At 41.4% G+C, this 21,272-nt stretch overlaps 1 protein-coding gene and 1 long non-coding RNA gene across 4 annotated transcripts in view; both read left to right on the forward strand.

Moving 5' to 3' along the window:
* The first annotated feature begins 2,041 nt into the window (after positions 1–2,041).
* On the forward strand, positions 2,042–3,722 carry LOC147269188 (uncharacterized). The gene is made up of 3 exons (XR_015111682.1): positions 2,042–2,061; positions 2,141–2,195; positions 3,649–3,722. It is a non-coding gene; the product is annotated as an uncharacterized LOC147269188 (long non-coding RNA).
* Positions 3,723–20,267: 16,545 nt separating this feature from the next.
* The window catches only part of pcdh9 (protocadherin 9), a 215,288-nt gene continuing 214,283 nt past the window's right edge, over positions 20,268–21,272 (forward strand). For all 3 annotated transcript variants that reach the window (XM_086180759.1, XM_086180766.1, XM_086180774.1), the window contains exon 1: positions 20,268–20,880. The gene's annotated coding sequence lies outside the window, so the exon portion shown is untranslated. The remainder of the gene's footprint in view (positions 20,881–21,272) is intronic.

Here is a 21,272-nt window from a genome sequence, read left to right on the forward strand (position 1 = left end):
ACAAACACACGTTGTGGGTATTTTGTGTGTATAAATGTTATAGCAACATGTCTATAGGTAGAAGATGAACAGTACTGCTATGTATTAGCAAATAAGCGCTAAAAACAGTATATTTCACAAAAATGTATTCACACTAGTGATGCCAGAGCAGCCTGGGGTCTAAAAACATCCAACTTCCAAGTTCAGCTGGAACGCAGCATCATAGCAGTGCACAAGTCACCCTTTGGGGTCTGTAAAAGATGCAGCCACCTCTCAACTGATGTCAATGTCAAAAACCTACTATTTATTATTTATTCTAAGTCAGATTTTGAAATCATTTTAAAGTGAGAAAGTCCAGGTAAGGAGGTGAAAAAGGCTTCCCACAAAGAGCGTTTGTCAAATACCGTTGAGACTTTAACTGCCACAGCATCACTGTAAACAGACTGTGACCATAAACGACGTAGGACACCCACCACAAACATTTACTGCTTTTTTTTATGACATATCAACACAATGGTTAAAGTCTGGTCAGGTTTAAACCTCATGCCTCATACAACCTCATATGGTGGCTGCAGCTGCTTTGAGCATCTCGTGATGACGTGAAGGGCATCGTATCTTCTTTTCTTTGAATAACTTTACAAAATAGAACACTGAAGTAACAGAAGAGTGCACAAAACTCTACACTTCCTGAAAATAATCAGGGAAATGTTGATTATGTTAAGGAAAATATTGATATCCTCACAAACTGATTGACATATGAGCGTTTGAGTAAACAGCATAACAAATGAGCAGCACAGTCTTCCCACTCAGTATAGACCAGTTCCATCACCAGGATGAACATGTGAAGCAGGACCGCAGCTCATTACTTAGAAGAAACAGAATGATAAATAAAGCTACAAGCAGCCATGAGGAAGCCAGGAAGTCGAGCAGGGTAGAGTCGCCACGGTAACTTGATCTGATTGCACTAAACTTGTGGCCGTAAATACAACAAGTTCTATGTTATGGGCCAAATATTTAGATCAACTGAGATAAACCCTGTTGTCTTACATGTATCATGGCATACATAATCATACAATATTGTATGTCAAAAAAAGTTGTGCTGGTTCTAGATGGGAAGCAATGCACTACTTTAGCTCTCAGCAAGACCATCTGTGGAGGGAGGTGTGATAGTGGTGCTCCCAGTGCTTAATTTGTAAATCATAAGGTACCGGAATGCAAAGTACATATGACACCCCAGCGGTGACGAGATGGACACAGGTCCCGGAACGCACAGAAAAAAAACATGTAAAACCATTGCTTAATTTGTAAATCATAAGGTGCCAGAAGGCTAAGTACATATGACGGCTCAGGGGTGAGAGAGGGGCTCAGGTCCCGGAACGTATCCAGAAAACAACACACAAATGCCCACTTGCCATGATGTGGGACTTACAAGCCTCCTTTTCAAATAATATCCATGGTATAAATGTTATGACGACAATTCACAGTTATTTAGCCTCCTCTGCGCAGCACAGGTGAATGCCCACATCACCACAGGTGGGACTTAAGAGTCTACAGTCAGCAATTCCTTTCTAAACAGGTCCAACTTGTAAAACAAACAAAAAAGAGCTCACAATAAATCACAAATCTTCCATTATTATTATTACGGTATTTAAAGATTGGCACGGCGGCCTATTATTAGACGGTATCCTCACCTTTAGCTGTCCAAGACACCCCACATCCCGTTAGACCCGGCTAGGCTCACTGGAGGTGAGCCAGGCTAGCTGTGGCGGCGCTAGCCTCCTGCTGCAGCCGGTTTTGATCGTCAACATGACCGCTGCAGCTGCCCTCGTCGCCGCTTGTGGAGGCTTTTCTGACTCTTCCTTCCTTTTGAAAAAACAGCACATTTAACTGTCTTTTTGACATGTTGGCGTTGAAGTAGTCACTGTTTATTTCCTCTCTGCTTGCTCCTCAGAGGCGGCGAATTTCGAAAGGTTATTCGTTTGTGTCAGGGGCGTGGCTTGTTGGCGTCAGCGCATCAACAGATCTCCGACTCTTTCAAATGACGTTGAATCTTACTAAACAACATGAAATTCTAAGGATTTGGTCTGTAAATGTATCTATGCACATTATTGTTGTATTTTAAACATTTTTAAAACGTTTTCATATTTTCTTTTAATACAAGAGGGACCGGATCTGCCCAAATAAGTACCGGAACACAGGGAGGCCAAAATTCAGAGGTACCGGCTCAAATTAACCCCTGGGTGCTCCCTTCTCCAACTTCGCAAAGGCGAACATAAAACATCGGATCTCTATTCATGATACATCATTCATGGTTGTGACTGGATTGAATTTTACTGAATTCGTGCCACTTCGTAGCCGACTCCTGACTCCGACGCTAGCAAGTCGGCCTGTGTACACAACACAAATGTAGACACTATTGATGTCGCTTTAGCATGAGTTCAAGTAAAACAATATGTCTGAAATGGACAGAAATGTTTTTGTCTCCCACAGTTTTCATTTCCAAATGTGTAAAAGGTTTTTGTTGGTGAAAACTTTCCCATTGCCAAGAAAATCTATCCACCTAAGAGGTGTAGACAATCATCACATTGTTGAAACAGCAGGATTGTCTCACAGGTGCGCCTCAGTGGAGTGATTCTAAAGACACAGTTTGCAGTTCTAACATGTAATTAGGCAAAAGATTTTTATGATTTACATTTTTTAGTTCTTTGATGCTCGCCCATTAAAAAGGTGCAATATCAATTGGAAGATAACTTGTAATAAACATAGACATGGAGGAGGATGGGAAGCTTATATAACACATACATAATTCATCATATTTATGCAAAATTCATATTCCAGCACCACCTATAGCAGTGCATGCAGGACATGATTGACAAGGGCAAGCTGTGTCAACTTCCGTCATGTTAGCAATACCACACCAGACACCCCCCTTCCCCAATGTGTATTACAGCTTTAATTTATTGTTTTTGTCTGGACCCCAGGAAGTGTAGAGGCCAGTTTGTGGAAGCTAATAGAGATCCAAGCAAAGAATTAAATATATGTTCCATCTCATTAACACAATGGAAAATAAATCATTAAATAAAATTCCTGGATCTACCTTCTGTTTGGATCGGCGCCAAAATTCGGTTGGTTCTTCCTTGGCCATTCTACACCCTGCTGCCATGTTTCTTAGGTTTCTGCATAATCCTGCAAACAAACAAGCTGCACCAAATACAGAGCCTCCCTGGGGAAGTTACTATTACAAATATTTATCAAAGTAAAAACTGGTATAGTTACAGAAAAAAAAAGAAGTTAATTGTGGAATTATTCCTCCTGAAATATGTTGTTCGTATATGTCAAAAACATTAGTTTGAGGTTACAGTAGCATCGACTATCATGATTTAAATGATGGAGAAGCTGTATGGCAGTGAAGTGAATCTGACTGCTTCAGAAGAGGCTTAAGTATGTGTGCAGTTGTAGATGTCGACATGCCAGAATCACACGTCTTTGCTGACCTTCCGCCGTCACATACATTATAATTAACATGAGATCAGTTATGACATGATGGAAGCTTTGAATTAAACATTTTGGACCAGAGGTTTTACGAGTGTGTGTGTGTGTGTGTGTGTGTCTCTCTCTCTCTCTCTCTCTCTCTCTCTCTCTCTGTCTCTCTCTCTACGGTGGCTCCAGACAAGTTCAGGGGAGGATCCATGAGTGGGAGACTGCTAGATACTAAAGGATATTATGACAGCCTAAAGATGTGGGTAAGTGATACTGTTGTTTAGGGATTTCAAAAAAAAATCCTACTTTTCAAGAATTCCTCAGGACAGATTGTTTCCATGTACGTTGGACTCTTTAGGGATCTCTACATTGAATATTTGACTACGGAATCAAATAACAGGGGGCACGGTGGTGCAGTGGTCAGCACTGTCACCTCACAGCAAGAAGGTTCCAGGTTCCAGTCCCGGCTCCATCACAGGATCTTTCTGTGTGGAGTCTCCATGTTCTCCCTGTTCCTGTGTGGGTTCTCTCTGGTACTCCAGCTTCCTCCCACAGTCCAAAGACATCAAGAGGGGACGAGGCTGATTGATACTCTAAATTGACTGTAGGTGTGACTGTGAGTGTGAATGGTTGTCTGTCTCTATGTGTTGGCCCTGTGATGGACTGGTGACCTGTCCAGGGTGAACCCCGCCTCTCACCTGAAGGCTGCTGGGATAGGCTCCAGCCCCCCAGGACCCTGAACAGGATAAGCGGAAGAAAATGGATGGATGGATGGAATCAAATAACATAGGCATGACAGGCAGTGCCAGATAATGTAAGTATCAGCAGATATCGATAATTTTCTAAACATATGAATACCTCGGTTGTCCTGGTTGTGAATAAGTTTCCTCATCATTTGTTGCCATAAAAAATCTCATTCATGGGCTTTAACAAATATTTTTTAAAATTTCAATTTCAGAAATGTCCATATCCTGTTAACTTGTCTTTATACAAAATATCAACATCAGGATATATCGGCTATTGGCCAAATCGATTGTTAATTTCTGCAAAAAAAAAGAAGCTTTGTCTAAAGGAGTGCCCGCTGTCCTGGACTCGTCTGGAATACAACAGTAGATGTGCAGTAATGAATTAGAGATTAGCCAGATCATATCAACACACTTGCCCGCAGCTGGCCTTGAACAGAGACAGTCTTTGCTTTGCAAAAGAGGTCTGTCATTGTTCCACAGCCGGGTCAGTATTATAGGATGTAAATCTGAATTTGAATTAAAAAAGAATCATTCTGGGTGGGAATAAGTTTGCCTGGGCAGGGTGCCCAGGTACAACCTATGCATAGGAAACACGGATCTGGCGCACACACGTTGTTTGGGTAGTTTCCAAGGTACCTCAGTTTACACCAACTCATTCCTCACACCTTCCCTCTGCTGCTGTGAAAGCCACGACCAAGTTTATTCAAACACAAATAGAGCTTTGGAGCAGTGATGCTGGCAGTGCAGCACAGCAGTTACTGGCACTGATGGTCGTTTCAAAAACTGCTCTGATTGTAGAGTAACTATGTTATCGTCAACCTACTCATTATCCAATAAGATCATAATAAGCAACCCTGAAATTCCCAGAAGGAGAATGTAATCAACGCTGTTTTATAACAACTTAATTTACACAAGTGCAACAAACATATACAAACAGCGATATAAGGACACGTTGTGTCATGTACCTTTTTTACAGCAATTATCTGCAGGATTTTCACGGCCCAAGTGTGTTATCTAGTTTGCTTAATGCTGCATCTCCTGTGTCCACTCACTCTTTTGTCCGTGCTGGAGTTCATAACTGTAGTGGGTCTTGCTGACCGGGTCACAAGCTGAAATAAGGCTGCCGACAATTATGACTGTAGAGGGGGAAACTACTTTGTCAAAAGAAATGCATGTGTGTCATTTTGTCACTGATAGTTTTTTTTCTCATCTTGACAAATCTTTTGGCTGTCTGATTCCACAAAGAGGCAAAAGCATCAGTCATCGGACCTTCTTATGAAGGCTTTTCAGCACTGGAACATTAGGTCGCACTTACATCCGGCCGTCTGTACACAAGCACACCAGAATGAGGGAACAGATCATTTTGCCTTTAATCGGGCAGCCGAGGTGGTAGAACAGCATCTCTCTATGTTACAGAACATCTGAATGTTATATAAATTCCCAACACTGGTGGCTTTATGCCAGCATTTGCTTCAGGATAAACAAATAAAACATCCCAATAATTGTTACTGTGACCCACAGAGCTCACAGATGCGTGTGATGGGCCTAGACCAAAGCCCATAGTATTACTGAGCATTAGACTTAAAGCAATGATTTTTATACAATATTGATCAATTCAACACTATCAACAAAAATATTGACACTTAGAATCCCCTTTATCTGATCACTAAACTGGACCTCTGCAAGGCTGCTGATGCAGTGTGAAAGCTGTGTGGAAGACAGAGATCAGAGCAGAGATGTTTAGTCGCTCAATATTGCAGCAGACCAGTCAGCCACAACATGAATCCAAGTGCAAACATTTCTGTAGTTTGAAATTTGTCTTTTTCAACAACAATCTAATTTCATGGTGTGTTGTGTTTATTCTCACAAGATGTTTGACCTCTTGGAAAAATTCAAATTTCATTTGTGGCACAAAGATCCAAAACAGACCCAGACAGAGAGTCGCAGAGTTAAGCCTCCTATACATGGAAAATCACAGTTGGGGCACTGGGGTGTGATTTGTTGGAAAAGCACTTTATTTATAAGGGGATTTGTGCTGATCTGCACTCAAACACAAACAATGGAGGCAGTATTATCCAATCACAAACTTTGGAGCAATAATGTTTTTGTTTTGTTTTTTAATTACAGCATTGGGACCCTCAGATGCACACACAATTAAGTGAAAATGGCTGGACTTCACAAGATGTGCAATACTTCATCATTGTTCATGCTTACATCCATGAAACATTAACAGTCACAGGGGCGGGAGGTGACCATGACTGGCCCCTAAAGCTAAATGCATGAGATGAGTGATGTCAGAGAATAAAAACAACAACAAAAACCCCTACATGAACCAACAAACAACGCGCTAACCCGTGGGCCGCCTGTTGTAATTCTGATAATACGGATCACATAATCCATCATGCAGGGCTGTAGCTGTGAGACCTTGTTTGTGTTTTCTATGTCCTGTTGTTTGTTAAAACCAGTGTATAAAACAATAAATAAAGCCAGAAGTGACCATTGCAGTGTGAGGATGAGAGAGGAATGTTTTCAATACTGCTGTCAATCAGGGTCGTTTCTATGACCTCTTTACGCTGCGTAGAAACTGTCATCAGCATAGGTTATTACATTGTGATTGGGTAGTTCAAAGACACACACACACACACACACACACACACACACACACACACACACACACACACACACTAAATGAAAATGCTTCTCAGATCCATTAATGACTCAATTACCTTTGCAATCTCTTATAAGTTTATCACTTAGGAATCCATGGACTTAAAAAATGACCCGAAATAATGAAATAATTCTTCTCACATGCATGCTAAAAATAACCATACAAGCTTTTTAAATGAATTTTTCTTTTTCTTTTTCTTTTGCTATGTTTAGTGACACCTAGTCCAGATATGACACTGCCATGTCCTCCGGAGCAGAGATGGAGTAATGCTGCTCAAGCCATCACACTGCAGCCAAAGTGCAGCCTCAACGAGCACATCAGCTCTTTGAAATGCAGAATCCATCCTGATTTTCTTTATTTCACTTTTGTTTATCACATTCTCAACTTCATTCAGGCTAATGGCACTACCGATTGCCGTGGCAACCATCTGTACACTTAAGTCCCAGACATTTTGAGTTTATGTTCAAGTTATGCAAGAAAACTGCTTAATTTGATTTGTACAGAAGCAAACAAGCACTCTGAATTAAATGGCAAAATGCTGGCATCTACATAACGCTGCTATATGCAACAAGAAGGCAACAAGGTTTTATGATATGGAAAAGCAATGGTGCTTTTAAGGCAAAACAAAAGTGTTTTACTTTAGGAAAAATTAATGGTTTTAGGTTTAAAACAAAAAAAACAAAAACAAACAAACAATCTTTCAGGTTAATGAAACTGTATTTTTTCATTTCTGGGGACTTTGTTGTGATTGGAAATCTCCATCTCTTGAAATGTGGGGATTTCCCAACAGCTGCGAAACAAGCATATGCCCCTTTCCTTTTGTTTTACCTTACCTGAAATGATGCTCACCTCTAACTGTCCTCCATGGTGAAAGATGAGTCATGTCCTCAGAAAATATTGGGTATCTTTTTTCCATGAATAGGTTTTACGTGTCATTCTACTTTTCACCGCCCCAAAACAAAGGGCTGGATCGCTTCTACAAGCAGGGTTCTGTGAGTGAAGCGTTTCGAGACTATCATAACTGTGGTTAAGTACTAAACCGCACAAACATTTACTTTGTGCATCTATTATGATGTCACAGGCTTTATGACCACATGGCTGGCTACTTGAGGACTTTCCCATCTTAACTTTCACCTGTTATTTAGGTACACTTGCAATGACAACTGACACTTTTCTTGGAGAGTACAATTTCACTGTAGCAGCATGATGAAAATGCATAATTTCACCATCAAACAAGGTACTGGAAGCTACAGTAGTAAAAATGAGAAAGCGTAGGCTGGCATCAAGAGTGTTCGAACAGCAGGGGGAGACCACCTCTGACATGCTGTACAGTAGCTCCTCCACTGATACTCACTCTTGGCAGTGCTGATAGTCATATTTGCTGAAAAGCAGCCAGAAAATGAACCGCCACACCCGGCGTTCTATCCTCCATAGAAATACCACGACCAGCAAAGGCGTTTCATTCTGAGCTGGTTTAAACAGGCCTCCTGGCAGGGATGTCATGTCATTACCAATGCTGTGGCTCTGCGTTAAGTTTATTCTGCTAGTCATGTTCAGTTTTCTAAGTTTTTCATAAGTTACTTTGCAATAAAATCCCCCCCTGGCTTCAGCAGGACAACCCCCCCCCCCCAAAAAAAAAAAAACCTTTAGGTATCAACTGAGAAAAGAACATAGCACAGAGATGTATCAACTGGCTGTTTCCTGTCCACCTGTTGTTTTTTTTTTGATAAACCCTTGAAAATAAGGGGCTCGAAACACTGTCATGTTTGCACTAACTCATATAGCTCCTCTCCCTGGCTCAGCACCAACATTTCAACACAAATAAAGCGATGTAGTGAACTCTCATTCTGAGAAAGATGGCCTCTGCTCTCTTTACACTGTCACACTGTAACACTGGCTTCAAAACTCCTGCCCCAAAACAAAAACCTTCTGGAACAACATATCACGTTCCTTGAGAATATCTTCTGTTGTCATATCTGCTGTGTGAGTAACCCTAACCCAAACAATTGCTGAATATATATTGACAAACATATTTTTGCCAATTATACACAATGTTGCCAAGCACTTTAGAATCACTGGTGTTCGCTGCAACAGCACAGAGCTTATGGTCACACAGTGTTATAAAAGATAATCAGGAAGTTCTTCAAGGAAAAACACACACCTGCCCAGGACAGCTCCAAACTGAGGATGCATTATTTAAAATAACTGCCTCTCTATGAGTCACCGTGTGAGACAGCTGAACAAGCAACAGCAATCAGCCTCTTATCAAGGTGAGGGAATAATTCCTGTCAGGAACACTTGTGTCATTTATTGTGGATCATTTAGCTGTGACAAAGTTGGCAGTGACAACACAAACAAGAGAGCCATATCAATGCTCTGATGATGATCAGAAATGCGCAGCAGAGACGAGACAGGTCCTCATTGTGCCTGTTTGCGATGCACTCTGCTTGATGGGCTCCTGCCTGAGCTGTGCGGTGGAAGCTTGCAACAGTATTGTCTGTATCATGTGTTTAGCAGACTAAGGATATGCAGACCAACTGGAGCAGACCTCTATTTGGCTACAGTTTGGATATTTACAGGTTGCATCCAAGGTATTACATCACAGCCTAAATATAGTATTGCCGTCACTTGAAAGAACAAGCTGCTTTTGGCCCTGAAACAATTTCGAGCACTTTGATAGATTTGAGTCACGGTATTTTTATGGGGTGTTTTATAAGGGCAGGTATTGGTCAGTGTATGGCGCGGCTGAGGTGACCACTTATCCTCGTGTAAGTTTGTGTGTTTTAACACACCGGGGGGGGGGGGGGGGGGGGGCGAGATGAAAACAACAAGCACAGAAATGTAAACGACACACCTGTGAATATTTCACTTGAAATCTGCTCACAAATTTGTGATACTATAACACCTGTTACATAAGAGATTTGTGTAAATTGCAAAAAAAAAGAAGATAGATTTAATTTGATATCATGCAGCGATGATGATCTTGTCCTCCTCTGCCTCCTCAGACATCCAAAGACGATAAGAGGCAGGAGCAGACACATTTTAACTATCTGTGGGACAGTTCGACTCCCTTCTGAGGATACCAGCACGACAACTCCTGGGATCCTTTTGAAGCAGAGCAGTGTTGTAACATGAACAATCAACGCTGTCATCATTGTTGCTATGGTGATGTTGTTCAGCACAACATGACTGGTCAACGCTTGTTGTGAAAGCAACATAAAAGGACAATTTTTCTGGAAAAAATATCCCTTTTTTCAATTTATGCTATGTTTGACATATACTAAAATCATAACAAACAGACCTTTCCACCAAACCTGCAAAAGTAATTATCAATATGATACGTGAAGTGTATTTCAGAGAGTAGGAGGCACGCTGAGTGCTACACAACAGGGAAATACACAGGTTTACATTAGGGAAAGTAACACACCCACCAAGTCTAGACTCTTCATTAATTTTGACAATGTATATATTTTGTGTAAATCCTTGTTACTGAGTCACTATAACTGAGTTAAATAAAATGTACATTCACGTACTTATTCATAATAGTATTACCTGAAAATATATGAATATACTGATTATCTGTGTCACTGCTCTACACCTTCACTGCCTTGAACTTGATTCTGTGCAAGTGCTTCTCACAGTGAGGTGACAAGCTGAAGTAAACAATATGGACATGCACATTTGTGTGACTTAGCTGTATAAATCCTGTCATTACTGCACGGTTTGAAATCCACGCTCTGTGTTAGCCTCAATGCCAAGTTGTACCATATTGTCAGAACGCTGTAATCACGCCAGAAATTCCAGTTATTTACACATTTTTCATTCCACATCATTATGGAATACCATTTATTTAGAATATTACTAAACTGAGGTCAACGCTCACTTTTGGATTTGATCATTTAGAGAAGAAACCAACATGAGCCGAGGGGATAGGACAGCAGTGAGTCCAAGGGAAAGAAAAGATGATTTGAAATGTATCGATAACTACACTTGATGTAAACTGTTTTTCAGAATAATGCTTTTCTACCTCAACAACATGTATTGCCTGAGAAACCTGTAGCATTCACACCCCTGCAGGCTTGTCCAGTGGTGCCATTTCCCGGTTCAGGGTTTAGGGTTTAGCTCTGATCACTGGCTCATTCATGTGCATGTTGTGGTTGTCGTCTTAATTGTTCATGTGTTAATCATACGTGCTTAATAATTAAATAAATTATATGATTGGGTGCAAGTCGTTAAATCAACTGCTTTCAAAGTTCAGCTTGTGTTGACTTTATCGGATCCTGTAGTTAAAAGCAGCAGCGTTACCAGTAAAACCAGCATGATGAAACACTGTAGTAGTACTACTGTACTACTCTACTATTATGAGGTTACAGTTGAACTTTTGTTGTTTAGTTCCATCTGATTTTACAGGGAATTCTGCTGGACCACATGGTTTTAGAAGCAGTAAAAACAGCCAATGCGCCAAGTGATTTAAATATGTAGGTCATATCGAGGCATCAGTCGATGTGATCAGTTAACAAGACCAAGAAGCTGCTTTAAAATGTCAAAGAGTCAGAGAATTGAAGTGGTGACATATTTTTAGAGAAATGCTCAGATCTTTGGAGCTTGTAAGAGTCAAAAGTTAACTTGAAGTTAAAATTAAAACATGCTACACAGAAACACCAAAACTAAAGATAAAGCACAGAGCCTTTTAACAAGCAGGGAAGAAGCCAACTAAAGAATTCTGGGCTACTCACTACTTGGCTGGAACAGAAACTTTTAAACTTATGCATCAGGAAAATCACTGAGGACACACAGGATCCTGTTTATGGATTATACATTTACAATTTAATAGCCTTGGTCTGTGAGATGTGTCTCCAAGAGCTCATGAACAGTCAGGTGAAGATCAGAGCGCCCATTAAGGTCACACAACACAAAGTCAACATCAGAGCACCGCTGATGTTCTCTGAGAACTTGCCTTGTGAGGTTGTACATTTCACAATTCTAATTTTAACCCTTGTTACAATATCTTTCTGTCAAAAGCCACAAAAAGAAGAAAATTCTAAATTGACTGTAGGTGTGACTGTGAGTGTGAATGGTTGTCTGTCTCTATGTGTTGGTCCTTTGATGGACTGGTGACCTGTCCAGGGTGAACCCTGCCTCTCGTAGCCTCGCCCGTAGCCGCTGGGATAGGATCCAGCCCCCCACGACCCTTAATAGAAATACGGGGGAGACAATGGATAGATGGATGGATGGATGGATGGATGGATGGTATTCATTTAGAATAATTTTAGAAGGAGGTAGCCACCTGCTGGGTGATGCTAATTTTACTCTGATTTGAATGGTCAAGCTGATTTATTATTTTCTTGTTTACGTCAGAAAATCAATTAGTCTCCTCATGTTGTACAGCGCCCTGCTCCAGCACACCTGATTCAAACATGTGTCACCATCAAGTCCCGCACAAGCCCGATAACGAGACTTTCATTTGGATCAAGTGTGTTGGAGCAGGCATCTGATACTGTCCTTTGACAAATTTACGATGTCAATATTAAATAATGAGTTTTCTAGAGTTGTAGTGCATTTTATTACAATTTTTGGTACAAGATGGCCATCATAGCAGAGAGCTTAGATATATATATATATGGAAAAAAAAAAATCAAAGTAAGAAAGAAATACAGGTCTTCAGTGTTAACCAAATCATAGTCTGTTTCAGGATGTCAGAGGCTGCCTGTCTGTTCCAGGTCTTGTATATAGTTAGCTTAAAACATGTCGCACAGTGGCTCCCCAGACCAAGATTGAGAAACAGCGATGTAATTCACTGCTCAGGAGCTTTATTATGTCTGTTTAATGGGGGAAATGCAATTCATTAGTCAACAGTTGTGGTTACATTTTGCTGATGGTGGTACGTATACACCATAGACTGTAACAGACGATGCGTTCCTCAATTAGTGAGGAGAAGAATCTCATTAGGAAACAATTACAGTCACACATTCCTATGAATCCCTGCAGAGCGCTCTCACTTGTCCCAGGTTACAGAATAAAATCCGAGGATAAAAGTAAAATGCATGCCTCCGCACCTGTGATTCTTCTCCAGACGTCTCTGCCAGCTGCAGCCCATTAAAAGGCAGCAAGAGATGGTTATGTCTAAGTATCTATTATGGATAAAATAGCAAATGCATCTTAGTGAAAAGCGCTTTGTTCAGCTTGTTGCCATTACGATGTGGACACGGATGAGTGGATGGAGGATTGACTGGGATATCTTGTGCCCTTTGGACAGAAATGACATGATTGGACCTGCAGCACCAAGACTTAAAATGTTGCTCATGACTTCCTGTTTCTCACCTCCAAACTCATCAGTCTCAGCTATTGAAAACGTACACAGCAAGGGATGTATGTATGACGTACACAAGTATTCTCAGCCTGGGTCGCGTCTCCCTGCTCCAACACACCAGAGGCTTCTGCGGAGCTAAATGACGACCTCATCATGTGATTCATATGTGCTGCAGCAGGAAAATGAGCGGACGCAGCTCGTGACAGAGGTTAAATTCTAGACAATAGAATAATTCTGGTTCAGGGTCATTGTTGAGGAGCCCCCTTCACTGAAGTGCAACACACCTTTCCACTTCACTTTGCTTCTTTCACAGTAGCGTCCAGATCCAACATCAGAATTAACTTTTCAATTATAGAATACATTTATAGCCCTCTTCTCTGAGTCTGTTTAAGACCCGTGATTAAATGTGATATTTTTACATGAAACAGAGGATGCAGTGATGACTGTCATGTCATTTTTTTCCATCTATCAATCAATCTATCTATCTATCTATCTATCTATCTATCTATCTATCTATCTATCTATCTATCTATCTATCTATCTATCTATCTATCTATCTATCTATCTATCATCTATCTATCTATCTATCTATCTATCTATCTATCTATCTATCTATCTATCTATCTATCTGTCTATCTATCTATCTATCTATCTATCTATCTATCTATCTATCTATCTATCTATCTATCTATCATCTATCTATCTGTCTGTCTGTCTGTCTGTCTGTCTGTCTATCTATCTATCTATCTATCTATCTATCTATCTATCTATCTATCTGTCTGTCTGTCTGTCTGTCTGTCTGTCTGTCTATCTATCTATCTATTCAAAGGTGTTATTGTTTAAGTATATTATGCCTGAGCTGAAAGCCTCTGGAAATCTCCTGAGACATCAGAGTCTCAGCCATTTTTTTTCAACCCTGCCTCCAGAACCATCTCTCCTCCACCACACTCTGCTAGCCCCCACCGGACCACCCCCTCCCCCCCCCCCCCCCGTCCAAAAAAACCCCAAAACAAACCTTGTGTGTCTGCTGTGTTTTTGTCTCCTGTTGAGTGTTGAGACTTTGAGGTCTATAGAAGCACTGTATAAGGCTCATTATTATGACCGATTATCAATGATATGTACATGTTTAAACTCCATAAATAATAATAATAATTCAAACTTAATATAACAAACTAATACAAATAAAATGAATTTAAGTACAACATGCTTCGTTAATTTCTCCATTTTTATTTGATTTAATTAATTAAAGTCACCAGACCCTCATCTACGAAACTTCTGTCTTCCAATAAAAGCACACCAAACCCTCTCCCCAACTTTCACTCTTGTATTCTGCACACTGTTCTGTTTCTTCCCCGAGCTGCTTCCTCTTCTCCACAGGGTCCTGAGGGGCCCATTGTGTCCTAAAGCTATGGTGAATTCCCTGGCTGAAGCTTCCTTGCACCACCAACCTATTTTAATAAATTGTAAAATGCATCCTGTTGTTGATGTGGTCTTTGTGAGTTAGTGGACACTGTGAATAAGTCTTGCACTTGATTTTTTGATTGATAAACACTGCATTTAAAACCGATGTAATGCAACTGCCTTGAATTTATTTGTGTGACTTGTTTTGATTGTCTTTTGGGTGGGGCTATACTTCTAGAACACTGTTGGAACGTTGTTACCTGCCTGCACTAAACACCTTTCACCAGCTGCAGATGGTGTACAGCTCACCTGCCAGACTTTAAAGCGGAGTAAACAGATTTGAACACATCACCTCAGTTTTCGACTCTGCACACTGACTTCCAGCACACTTTACAATTGATTTTAAAGTTATCTTTATTACTTGCTAGGCAATACACTGTCTGACTTCTCACTATATCTCTGATCTTTTATCCCCGAATGACCCTGCTTGCACTTAGTGTCAGGGCCCTCTATCTGTTCCAGACTCTCGGCTGAAGACTAAGGGGGGACAGACATATTTAAATAAGAGCCCCGAGGCTCTTGAACTCCCTGCCTGAGGAAATAAGGCAGGCTGAGTCAGTGCCTTCTTTAAATCTGTTTTGAAATTTACTTTTAACACATCGCCTTCCCCTGATTCTGTTATTTTACAGCTTGAAAGAGTTAAAACCAAACTGCTAGAATCAGCTCCCCTTGGAACTTAGACTTCGCCCAAAGTTTTCAACAGCTTTTAATTAATCTGTTTTTAAAGTTCATGTTTCATACTTCTACTTGTCTGTGCTTTCATGTCTTTCGTTTGTATTTATTTCATATGTAGATCTCTACTTTTGTAATGCTGTATGAATGAATATGATTTTATTTGACATCATAGAAGGAAATAGCACTTTATCACTGCAGTTAATCAATGTAGTCCTTTGACTGGCAATAACAAACTGAGGCGTCAAAGCTGCACTGTTTCTATACATCAGCCAGTTACTGCGCTTAGAAATACTCCAAAATAAAACCCTAAATAACCAGTCAGAAGATCCTGACACCTCGCAGGTTGGGATTTCACGCCTGTTGTTGAATTACTAATAAAGACGATTGTAAATGTTGAAAATTCCCCTTCAGAAATATTGACAACTTGACCAGATCTGGAAGAAATACCAGAGAACATTTAGAACCTAAATCTTGGTGCACATGGTCACATCAGATTTTGAGCGGAACAGGATCTTGTTCATCTGCAGTTGCAGTTGTCTTAGACCTGGAACCATTGCAGCCTCTACAGCCAGGCTTTCACACCAGTAAGAAAGGGAGGAAATGTTTGACCTTTTTCAGAGCATGGTGTACGGGATGTGATATGTGATTCAAATGTGTCAGGAAGAAAAAGTAGAAGAAAGAGGGAGACAGAAAGCAAGAGGAGATGGCAAATTACCGTGAGAGTGACGGTGTGAAGACAGACAAAGGGTTCTTTTAAAGGCGAACTCTTACACTGCCTGTAACTTGACAACCACCAATGTGTCAATCAGCGGCGTTTGAAGGATATTTATAAATGACATTATACCTTGCAAATGCCACCTGTCCTGAGGTGAATTATGTGCTGGGTGCATGAAAAAAATAATCCCAATAATCAGGAAGCTTGGCAGCCCCTATAAGTTGTCTGTCAGTGTTCTCTGCATTAGCCGTCATTTCCACACCCCGTCATCATCTTCCCAGCCTTTATTTCCTGCCAGAATGTCCTCTGCGTTCATCAGTCTTCTCTTTCAAGGTTTGCTGTTTGCCTGGTTTTGACCTCACCTGTCCTCGGGTTTACCATCTTGCCTGAATTATTTGCTTCCGCGCCGACCGACCACATGGTAACATACTCTAGTAAGCATCTTTGTTTGCTGTCAACCTGCCAGTCTTTGAGTGCTCATTTGAGTCCACTTTTGATTCTGAGTCATTACAGTTGTCTATGTGGTTGCCATATGGTGATCAGTAAAAAAGAAAAAAATCACCTTGAGCGAGCTTTTACATTTTCACTCGCAGGCCCGAACTGTAAAATTATGTCCCTGAAAATATCAAAGTGTCATGTTACTAACTTGTAAAGCAATACATCGTCAGATCCTCAAGGGGAATTGAAAGTTTCGAGACCATTGAAATCTTTTTCAAAGAAAGTGAAACATTTCCAATCCAAATTTTTTTTTTTTTTGTCTTATGTCTCTAAACTTTTAAAGCAGTGAAGCCTGATTAGAAGCTCTGATTAGCATTCAGGGTCCACAGCGTGTTTGATGCCAATTACCTAGTGGGTCATTACCACTCCTGTGAGAGGGTTTAAAGGGAAAAGGCCTCAATTTTCATCAGCAGTTGCAGTGGCTCTTTAGTGGTTCGACAAGGAAGATCATAATCAGATTTGGTGCAATAAAAAAGAGAATTCAGTGAATTACTCCAATTATGTTAAAGCATATAATTTCATTTAGTTCTCCACTCGCACCCTTTTGAATGATATTCGCAGTGGGAATGTAATAAGCGAGAATAACCCTTTCTATTGAGATCATTCTTATGAAAACCATAATGTTCAAATAAAAAAATTCATGCATTCTCTCTGTCGTGTTTTTTGAAACATGCAACCATGCTTTTATGTCTTACAGGAACTTCTAGATGTTTATCTGACTCATTAAGAGAATGAGCATGCATCGGCGAATTATGCTTTTTTTTTTTTCTATTTATGCTTTTTGCCCTGTTGTTTTCACCACTTATTCACCGTGCTAAGCAGTCATTGCTACACCCTCCCAGCCACTGTGGGGAGCGCCGTAGCTGACCACATGCCTCCTCCATCACATGGGGAGTTATTAACTGCAACTTTCACCCACTGGCAAGGAGTTTTCTCCGGGGGGAGGATCATGCTAACCCCTCCCTCTCAAACAGGAGGCATTCCCACCCGTCGATATGGCCAATTGTATCAGTGCAGATGCCCAACCATGCTTGAGGCAACACAAAGAACTGAACCTGCTGTGCACCCGCACAATAATGTTTTATGGAGTGTCAGTAAAGTTAGGGTCTGGTCGGGTTTCGACTCATGGTGTATAACATTGTCACGGGCTGATGTGAAATAAACAGCGATCAAACAGAGTCAAACACCAACCCTTGTGATTTAACCATCATCAGTTCGTTTCACATTTATATGTCAAGGCATGTGTAATTGATAAAATAAATTATGGGTCCAACCAGCATGCACCGCTTCAGGAACCTAGCCCACTTAAATGGAACAGTGTCATAATTCCATCTGTATTTACTTGTCAAAATCTTCTTGTGACGATCGCTCTTAACCTTCCGCGTTGGCCGGCTTCTTTTTAGTGCATCAGCTATTGCACTCGGACATCAACGGACTATTCCAACTGTCAACACCTTGTTCAAGTTGAAAAAATATATGTCTGATATATTATCAGGATGACCTTGTAATCTAAAGGACATGAAAGATGAACGTATTTGTCCCTTGTATTATTCATGTATGCCAAGCAACAACACAGACAAGTCAATAAGTCGGTCTGAGAATCAAACCAAGGTGAATGGCGTGATTGACTGGACCTGGTAGATAGGGACTCATGAGGCTGTAGGTTTGGACCCTTCCCTTAGGCTGTCTTCAGTGGGAGATTGTAGGAGGTGCACCACAGGTCCTGGAACATGTATTTGCATACTACATTATTCATCCGCTGTCAGTAACTTCACTGGCAAATTCATTAGCTGCAGCCAGTTCAAAACAGACTAAATAAGGAGATAATAAACCTGCGAGGCCGGGTACATTTGGAATGAGAAGCTGGGCAGTTGTTGCCTCTCTCTGGAGTGTCAACTAAGGTCATGTGACAAATAAGCACATTAAAACCCCCAAATGAAAAAACCCTTAAGAAGAAACCGTTTTATTGTGAAAATAACGTATAATATTTTAATGAGCCGTGGCACATAATACATCAGAAGGGATATGTTGGTGATAGGATTTTGACTAAATCTTAACGTAATTTGTGCCGCAGAAAGAAAAAATAAAACCCTCACTCCCAGTGAGCAAGTGAAGGCCAGCTAATGACTCCAGCTGGGCAGCAGAGCAAGAAATTGTTTCACCACTGCAGACAGTTATGTTGTCACTTTTTCCTGAGCATCAGGGTGTCAGACTGTAAAGTGAAGTGACAGATCACTCCTTTAGCTGCTCCCTCCCAGCGAAGGGCACCGATGGCTGGATCTGGAGGCAGAAAGGTCAGGCTACAATAAGCCAGCCTCTGAGGAGACATTTGCAGCCTAGTTCTCACCTCAACAGTGTGGGGGTTCCATGTCCTTTGCGTCACTTCCAACGCTGTTGGCTATCACTTGGGTTTATTCTCACTTTTACTGCCTCTTCATTCGCACTTTGCATCTTCCTGGGTTATTCGGTCTGTGGTCACGTCTCACAGTTGTCGAAGAGCCCTGATTCAGAAATGTGCTTATGCTTTATGAAGCTATGAAGCTCTCAGGACGGTCCGGGCATTTATATCGGCTCACCTCAAGATGGCAGTGTTCACCACGCCTGACTACGAGCTCAACAGCTTGCCTGTCACAGCAGCAGCAGCAGCAGCAGCACAGGCACAAGCACAGAGCAATGGCTGAAATTGGGGGTTATCTACTGCATTGGAATTAAGTAATGATTGCATGGCAGTAGAAATTACATGATTGCTTGATCTGCATGACTGACTCTGATTTCCATTCTATTATATACGCTGTTTCCCAGTTACCTCGTGTCGTTTCTGACATGTAATTTTAGGGTTACTCAGCCCATTTTCACAGTTCAGCCCTCTTCTTGTTGCTTCGAAACTTGTCAAGTGAGATCATTTGCGGTTATAGGCAATTCCAAAGCCACATCATAGCCCCCTCACATCATCACAGCTCCAACACGAGGCTGGAAACTTAAAAAGAGAAGCAAGTCACCCATTAGGCAAAGAGCTCGCACCGCACGCCGCTGAATAGCTTTGATGACTGGGATAACTGTCAAGGTTATTTCCTACGGACAAATGCTGATGGGTGGCTGCAGGGTGCCAAGTGTGGCGGACAGAGCGTGAATATACCGCGTGCATGCTTCACAACGGCGTCTCTGTGCGGAGAGCAGTTATGAGAGACTCTCATACAGAGCCCGTTTTGTTTCACATGTTTATCACTGCAAGTCATGAGAAACTGTTGCAGTGCGTTAATAAAGTGCTTCACTCTTGCAGCTTTTTGCGTCCATCCCAATTATTTACCTGACAACAACCGAACAGGTAGGCTGGTTTGATGCGTCCGGTTCGAGCCAATGACAGCTGTGTGCTTGTATTATCATTGTCAGAGAGGACAGTCGCTCCTTTTTTTTCTACATTATCCTCAGCAGCAGTAGCAGCTTCATCATCATCGTCATCACCCCCCCCCCCCCTCAGCCTTTAGGGATGATGGTTAAACGTCTCTGCAGCCTGCAGCATCTTCACGGAGCAACCCACCGCGGACAGCCCTCCGGTCCGCGTTAAGTGACGTGACGCCGGGCCAATCCTGTCGCTACTGCGCTCGTCGACACCGCTGAAAGAGACGGTTGTGTCCAATGAGGATAGTCGGCGGGGTGAGGGGCGGTGGTGATGTGTACTTCACCACCCCTCCTATGGGTTTACATAGAGTTAGTGCAAGATATTCTGCTCTGGGAGTGAGAGTGCAAGGATAAACGGCACATACGCGCTGCGCATCGCTTTGACACTTAACAGCCTTTATATTTAATCCAGCAACTCCGAGTGGGATTCACTGTGAGATTTCACACCTTTTTTGCCTTCATGATCTTTTTTAACCTTGTCTACATCCTATGGTAATTGATGGAGCTCCGTGAACTTGAAACATGATGGGACACCAGTGCGTCTTCTCGCATTCACCTCGTTGGCGCTTTCACCTTAACAGGTAGCCAGGGTGGGGGGAGAAAAAACGGGTTCCTCAGGATGGGAGATGAGTGTTGATTCTGTGACCCGTTTTATTGGAAAACACACACCTCTGACCACCTGACTGCTGGGAAGAGACGCCGATCAGCGCTGCAGGTCGCATTAAATCCATTCCTGAAGTTAAATTGGAGGAAAGGAACTGCGACACATGCAGGAGCCAATTTATCCCGGTTGGTGCGCTCAGCTGATTTTTCCTTAAAACCTGCTCTTGTGTCTGATTGCTTTTTTTTTTTTTTTTTTTCCATTTTTTCCCATCCCTGGATCTAACTGAGGATATCTTGTGAAGACTATGAGCTGACACACTTAAGTTTCCCTCCTGCGCTGATCTGGGTATGTATGGTAGGAATAGGTCTCAGCTGCCCACTAACAATTTAAAATCTGACTGATCTTATTTTGTCGGCTTCAATGATGCGCATCCACTCGTTTCCTAGCCCACGCACAAATACTGCTTTTAATTTTGGCAATTTGAGTGTGAAATTATTAAGACTGCGTAATGTGTTGTGAAGTTTCGTGGCTAGGGGGATTGTAAGCAATGAAAATTTTCAGTGACCATAAAATGTGGAGGATTTTTAAGGGAGCAGCTGCCTAAATGGTTTGCTGCTGTGTTCTGTGATGATTTTTTTTTGTTTGTTGCACAAAACATTAAGGAGATTAAATTTTAAATCATGTAAAAACAATGCTTTTTTTAAAGTGGGTGCTTTGCTTTATAATTTGATTTAATA

The sequence above is a fragment of the Aulostomus chinensis genome, chromosome 2, assembly GCF_037954235.1.
Source record: "Aulostomus chinensis isolate RoL2024-O1b breed Wild chromosome 2, RoL_Achi_v1.0, whole genome shotgun sequence".
Taxonomy (NCBI): domain Eukaryota; kingdom Metazoa; phylum Chordata; class Actinopteri; order Syngnathiformes; family Aulostomidae; genus Aulostomus; species Aulostomus chinensis.